The sequence below is a fragment of the Condylura cristata genome, unplaced genomic scaffold (genome assembly GCF_000260355.1).
Source record: "Condylura cristata isolate star-nosed mole 26May11 unplaced genomic scaffold, ConCri1.0 scaffold00002, whole genome shotgun sequence".
Lineage (NCBI taxonomy): Eukaryota > Metazoa > Chordata > Mammalia > Eulipotyphla > Talpidae > Condylura > Condylura cristata.
The window spans coordinates 70,920,250-70,927,546 of record NW_004567103.1 but is presented as its reverse complement, the minus strand read 5'-3'; the positions used below and the strand labels follow the sequence as shown (position 1 = coordinate 70,927,546).

Genomic DNA, 7,297 nt, shown 5'->3' with positions numbered 1-7,297 from the left:
AAAAAAAAAAAAATGTGCATGGCAAGTTACATCTTTATTACCAAGATGGGAAACATGAAATAGTTCAAATTATCATCCTGTTATTTTTGAGAGAAATGGTGCCTAGTGGTTTACAGCTCAGACTCTTTAGCTGGACTGCCAGATTCTAAACCCCTGCCTTGCTATCTGCCAGCTCCAGCCTTGGGCTACTTAATTAACCTTCTGTACCTCAATATTTTTACAACTATAAAATGGGAATAGAAATATAGGATGATCTATTAGTTGCATAATTTAACTTAGTGCAGGTTATTTACAACAGTATCTGCCACAAGGTAAGTATTCAGTAGATGTTCTTTATCATCTTGGTTTGGCTGTTAGATAAATTCTGAGAGGAAGGTGGGAATAGAAAACCTCCTCTTTGATCCTTTCATTTAACACTTTTTGATGTAGGCATGATTCATAATGTGTTACTGAGTATATTAATTCCTCCTAATGTGAAAAGCATGGAGTTTTAGCTGTTTATTTCAAGCGACTACAAGCAATTCAGTCCCAGTTTTAGATATCTCTTTGGAAATTACCTTTGGAGAATAAATTAAATGTGTTGTTTTATCACAGAAGAAGATGGGGATTTTTTACAGATAAAAATTTTAGTATTGTGAGTTAAATCTTTAAAACTGGTAGAATTCTTTATCACCCCTCTTTTTATCTTGAGTTGCTAAATTGAAATAGAGCTTTGGCTTCTTTCAGAAGGCTTAAGGCTTTTCTCTCCTACCATGTTTAGTCACATGACTATGCCTTGTTTCCCAAATTTTGCTAAATGTTTAAAGTTTTGACAGTTTTTGTCATATTTGTTCCTGCATTGTTATTTTCTTGAAAAACTCACTTAAAACCACGCAGATTGGTACTATTTACTATAATGGCACTTTAAATAATACATATTTGAAATCATGGTTTGCTATTCTAATAATAAAATGTAATTTTATTTTTAAAAATAAAATATAATTGCATATGCAATTACCAAAAATTTTTGCCCATGTACAACTTGAAATCATTTTTTGTATTTTGCAAAACTGTATTTTTGCAAGAGAATGTAGTCCAACTCCGCCGCCGCGGCCGCAGCCGCCTCGGGTTCCCGGGGCCGCCGACACCGCCACAACCCGAGAGAAGCCGCCGCCCCGACTGCCCGCCAGCGCCCCGCTCGTCCGGGTAGGTGCCCCTCCCCCCCCCGGGGTCCCCGCTGCGGCCCGGGCTGCTGGTTCCCCTCGACTCCAGGGACTCGTCTGCGCCGGAGCCCTGCGGCCTCCTTCCCCTCACTCTGCCCCCAACCCCCCTCAACCTGAGACCCTCCCCTTCAAAGGGGACCCTTCCCCATTCTTAGGGGCTGTCTTCCGCCCCCGCCCCTCAGCCGCACCCTCCGCCCCCGGGACCGCCTTCCTAGCCGTATCACTTCCCCTGGGGATTTCCCCTGCACCCCCCTCCGCCACACCTCATTGATTTCCCAGCCTCCGCCTACCGGGATCCCCCTGGCTTTCCTCCATTTGCCTTGCCCCTTTCCTTCTCCCTGTTGCTATTTACCTGTGTACCTCTCCTGCGCCGGTATACCTGCTGTCTTTGCCACCCCACCCTGAGTATTGTCCGAGGTGGAAAATTGCCCCCACCGCGTCCACATTGCCACCAAATTCTCTTGAACGTATTCATCGAAATTACCTTCCGTGTTAACCCATTTAGGGTGAATTCTTAGTTCCCCAGCCATACTACCAATGTCTTCATCGCTGGGGCCATAACCATCCCTTCAACCTTCCTACCTCCACGCACAAGTTGCCGCCTAGTCAATTTCTCACGCTCTTCGGGGTTCATCCAACTAACTCCGGTTCTGGGTCCAAATCTAGACTTTCCCTCTCTGTTCTCTATTACATTCTTTCTCCATACTCTCCCTCCACTTGAGTCTGTGTATTTGTCTACTGACTTAAAGCAAAGGGGATGGCAGGATTTTCTTTCAAAGCAGTCTCACTACAGTAGAAATAAGATTCACCTTCTGCTTGTCCCCACTTAGGGCTTCTTGGTGAGTAGTATTCAGCCATCCTTTTGAGTTTCTGATGTTTTGTGTATATTTGAATAATCCTGGGCCTAGATTGTCCCATCCAAGTTATTCCTTGCAAGTAAATCCACTGGTTCCTAGACTGGAAACTTCAGTATTTAAAAAAAAAAAAAATGTGCATGGCAAGTTACATCTTTATTACCAAGATGGGAAACATGAAATAGTTCAAATTATCATCCTGTTATTTTTGAGAGAAATGGTGCCTAGTGGTTTACAGCTCAGACTCTTTAGCTGGACTGCCAGATTCTAAACCCCTGCCTTGCTATCTGCCAGCTCCAGCCTTGGGCTACTTAATTAACCTTCTGTACCTCAATATTTTTACAACTATAAAATGGGAATAGAAATATAGGATGATCTATTAGTTGCATAATTTAACTTAGTGCAGGTTATTTACAACAGTATCTGCCACAAGGTAAGTATTCAGTAGATGTTCTTTATCATCTTGGTTTGGCTGTTAGATAAATTCTGAGAGGAAGGTGGGAATAGAAAACCTCCTCTTTGATCCTTTCATTTAACACTTTTTGATGTAGGCATGATTCATAATGTGTTACTGAGTATATTAATTCCTCCTAATGTGAAAAGCATGGAGTTTTAGCTGTTTATTTCAAGCGACTACAAGCAATTCAGTCCCAGTTTTAGATATCTCTTTGGAAATTACCTTTGGAGAATAAATTAAATGTGTTGTTTTATCACAGAAGAAGATGGGGATTTTTTACAGATAAAAATTTTAGTATTGTGAGTTAAATCTTTAAAACTGGTAGAATTCTTTATCACCCCTCTTTTTATCTTGAGTTGCTAAATTGAAATAGAGCTTTGGCTTCTTTCAGAAGGCTTAAGGCTTTTCTCTCCTACCATGTTTAGTCACATGACTATGCCTTGTTTCCCAAATTTTGCTAAATGTTTAAAGTTTTGACAGTTTTTGTCATATTTGTTCCTGCATTGTTATTTTCTTGAAAAACTCACTTAAAACCACGCAGATTGGTACTATTTACTATAATGGCACTTTAAATAATACATATTTGAAATCATGGTTTGCTATTCTAATAATAAAATGTAATTTTATTTTTAAAAATAAAATATAATTGCATATGCAATTACCAAAAATTTTTGCCCATGTACAACTTGAAATCATTTTTTGTATTTTGCAAAACTGTATTTTTGCAAGAGAATGTAGTCCAAACTTTGGGTGTCACTGCTTTTGCTTATGCTATTCCCTGGCCTAGAATAACCTTTGCTGTTTTCCTTGCATATGCAGATTATACCTATCCTACCTTTAACTAGATCCAACATGCCAACATTGATTTCTTTATTTCTTGGCTTTCTTACTATTTATATTCTGCATTTTTGTCTTTGGATATTACAGGAAGCTCTAGTTCAAGAAAAATGATTCCCTTGAATCAGACTTTTAAGTTTATGGGAACTGTAAAGGGTGGGGAAAATTGACATTTGGCATTTATTCACTATTTTCTGTGAATATATACACATATATATATATATATATATATTTTTTTTTTCATTCTTTCTAAAAATGATTGTGCCAAGTACTGGGGATATATGAGAGCAGCCCTGGGTTCCAGTGAATGTGAAACCCTAATATGCTGACTTTTGAGGTATATAGTACTACTGAATGATACTAGCCATGCACCATCTTGAGAAGAGAACTGGGAAATTGTCACTTAAATCAGTTTCTGTAGGACTTACAGAAGAACCATGGTTGAGGGAAAAAAACATCAGAGAAAAATATAGACTGTTTTTTTGGTAATTTATTTTCTAGCGGCAATGACAGACAATATGCATGTAAGCAGATAAAATTATTCTATATGAAATTACTGATGGTATTAAAGATAATGATAATCGCTAGCACATATAAAACATTATGCCAGACAATTTCAAATGATGTATGTATATATTAACTTGTTGAAACAGTCCTTTGAAGAACGCTTTATTATCTCCATTTCACAAATGGGAAATCTGAGAAATATTACTTCCACAAAATCCCACAGCTAAGCAAGCAATGGAGCCTGGCAATGATTATAGCCTGTTGCCCTTCAGTTTCTCCCAGGCTTTGCACTTCTTGCTGATTCTCTTAAACACGGTTCTTTACCTTTCTGAAAATCTTTTTAAAAATATATCTATAGTGAGGTTTCCTTGTGTTTTTAAATTGTTCAGGGAAGTAAAGGAAATTTAAGTTGCGTAAAGCACTTGGGACAGTCTTATCCCAAATATTGAATACATTTGTATTTATTTGGTGGTCTTGCTCACTCATCGTTCCTTTTGGTTTACTCACTTAGGAAAAATTTATTCAACATCTGATCTATGTCAGGCGCATCATGAGTGCTCTATGACACATGTTAATGGAAAGGAGGTACCTGTATTCATGGAGACAGAAGTCTGTTGGGGAATAAAGAAACTAAACAAGTAATTATTAAAAGAGTAAATAAATTGTGATAACCGCACAAAAGAAATTATTATAAATAATAAAAGCCGACTAATCTATAAGGGCTGCTTCTCTAAAGAAATAACTTTTAAGCTGAAACCTTAAGGATGAACTGGAGTTACCCATGTGATACTGGTAAATTCAGCTTTCTAAAATCGAAAAGTCCTGTATTGGCTAGACCTTCTCATTTGAGTCTTGGTGATAAAAATGAGACTGGAGCAGACCACAGTGGTCAACCATTGGGTATTATGTTTTACTATTTCCTGAGAGCAATTGAGACTTTTAAACAGCTGAATAAGTAACATTTTTGTTGTTGTTGTTTAAAGAGTATTACTTGGCTGCTCTATGGAAGACAGATTAGAGAGAGACATGTGTAAATGCAGGAAGACCAGTTAGGCCAGTGCTGTTCAAATTTATCTGTCATGGAGGATCTATTTTATTTGTTTTAACTTCTAATCCTTATTGGTACTTAGTAACACACAATAGAATGGATGCTATGACAGTGTCAGATTATTCTAAAAATTTCTAAGTGCTTCACCTCAGTTGCTATATTTACGTGTATCAGACCAGTAACAATAGTTTGTGGACAAGTGTTGTCCACTGACTAGACTTTGAGTAGAATAGAATTCATTATTATGGTATTAGGCAAGAAATGAGGCAGTTGTGATCCAGGATAGAAATGATAAAGTCGCCAGATTAAACAAATATTTATGAAGTAAAATTGATAGAATTTGGTGATTTGGGGGATCTAGAGAGAGAAGGTTGATTATCAAGGTTAGTGGTTTTTATACCTAAGAAATGAAATGTTGGGAAATGAGTAGTGTATGTTTGATAATTTCTTGTACGGGAGTATTGATCATAATTCATGCAGGATAGTCAACCAGTAATGGAAGTCTTAATGTGTATGGTAGTGGTGGTTGTGGGGTATGTGTGGGATATGAGATTGCCTATTAAGAGAATAGAGAGAGGGGGGAGAAGGGAACATAGCTACCTATGAATCATCAGTATTTAAACATTCAGAAAAAGAAATGTAGCACAGGCGACTGCATGGGAATAACCAGAGGTTGGAGGAAAATTTCACTGGTGTCACTGAAACCAAGACAAGAGTTTGTTTGAAAAGGGTGGGGTGGTTAATCAACTATGTAAAATAAGCTGAGAAATTAAGTTGGAAACTAAATAGACATAAGATTTAAAAATATGGAGAAAATGTTCTCAGTAGTCAGTCTGTCCATAAACTATTTGATGATGAATTTTGTTTTAATCTGCCAAGCAATAATCCTAATTTTAGGATAAAATTATCATATCTGTAGCATGAGCCATATCTTCCTTCCTGAGCTTGCTCAGATCCATTTTTCTATTTATCACCATCAGTATGTTCCATAACATACTGATAACAGACTCTTTTTCCCTAACTTATTTTTTCAGATATATCCATATTAGCTGTGTTTTTTAAGTACTCATTACTTATCAAGTATCAAATATAGTAGGACCCTGCTTTATAACATGGATCAAATACAAAGACACAACAGCGAATCACATAGTGGAATCGTAGTAGTATGAACCCAGAAGACATTTATAAATAATGTGTAAATTATTCTGAGCCAGCTTTTGAAAATTTCAGAACATGATTGAACTTAAAGCAGACTGATATATACAATAAAACAGAATTTTTCAAGATAAAATTAAAAATAAGTTGAGGCCATTCCTGGTGACACTGCGGGCTAAAGCACAGCACTGCAAGCTAGCTGCAGCCTCTTCAATGTGAGTTCCATCCCTGGCTCTGGAGGTGATCCCCGTGGCACAGCAGACCTCTCCTGTCTCACCCCTCTTCTATCTGGCTTGTTTTGCTCCCCACTCTGTCCCTGGTAAATCTTCTCACCAACACTGTACCTCTGGCCTGTACCCCAATTCTGTATGCATAAATAAGTCAATCTTAAAAAAAATAAATTAAGTTGAACACGTATATTTCAAAATCTTTTAGAGCTTCCTGATGGAGTAGGTGGAAAAACCAAATTCATACCAACTAACAAATGTTTCCATCATCACTGTGTTTTTTTTTAATAATTTCTTAGTTTTATTTAATTGAAGTTTTCTTTTGAACACCCTAGAGACCCATGGTTACAATTTAGCACAGTATTTTTACTCAATTCCACAGCAACCAATGTATGAAAGGATACATGAAGACTAGAGAAAAAAACATCTTTGACACCCAAAAAAACAAAACAAAAACCAAGGACTCTATGATTTGCTCCTCTGATACTAGTTAATTTAAATACCCCTCCTACAAATAACCCACTGCATGGTCTAGTTGGAGACAGTAGTAATGTGAATATTAAATCATATAGTGAGGGGGCATCAGGAAAAATTTTCTAAGGAAAAAGACCTAGACAGAGTATTTTGAGTGGTAAGTCAAACGTAGGTGAAGGGAGCAGAGGAGGTTATAGAAATAATATTTTAGGTAATTTGAGAGCATGCCAAATTGAAAGCATGGAATTATGACTAGAGTACAATTGTAGTTAGTATTCAAAAGTTTTTCATCTCCTACCTCTTTTTGTTCTGTTTTGGTTTATACCATCACATAGTCACCAAACATGGAGATATCTTCTGAATATCCTCAAAAATTAAAGATAATCTTTATTATAATATTTATTTCCCAAGTGATAGTTTATTCTTGCTGGTTAATTCTGTTTTTGTATACTTTACCTATACTTACAGAATCAAGTAATTAATAGTGTAATTTAAATATTATGTTTGTTTTTAAAACGTGACATTTTATGCACATT

The 7,297-nt window shown here is 36.8% G+C and overlaps 1 protein-coding gene across 1 annotated transcript in view; it reads left to right on the top strand.

Moving 5' to 3' along the window:
* The first annotated feature begins 1,088 nt into the window (after positions 1–1,088).
* Positions 1,089–7,297, top strand: part of SPOPL (speckle-type POZ protein-like) — a 43,596-nt gene continuing 37,387 nt past the window's right edge. Inside the window, exon 1 of the mRNA XM_004674684.2 lies at positions 1,089–1,185. The gene's annotated coding sequence lies outside the window, so the exon portion shown is untranslated. The remainder of the gene's footprint in view (positions 1,186–7,297) is intronic.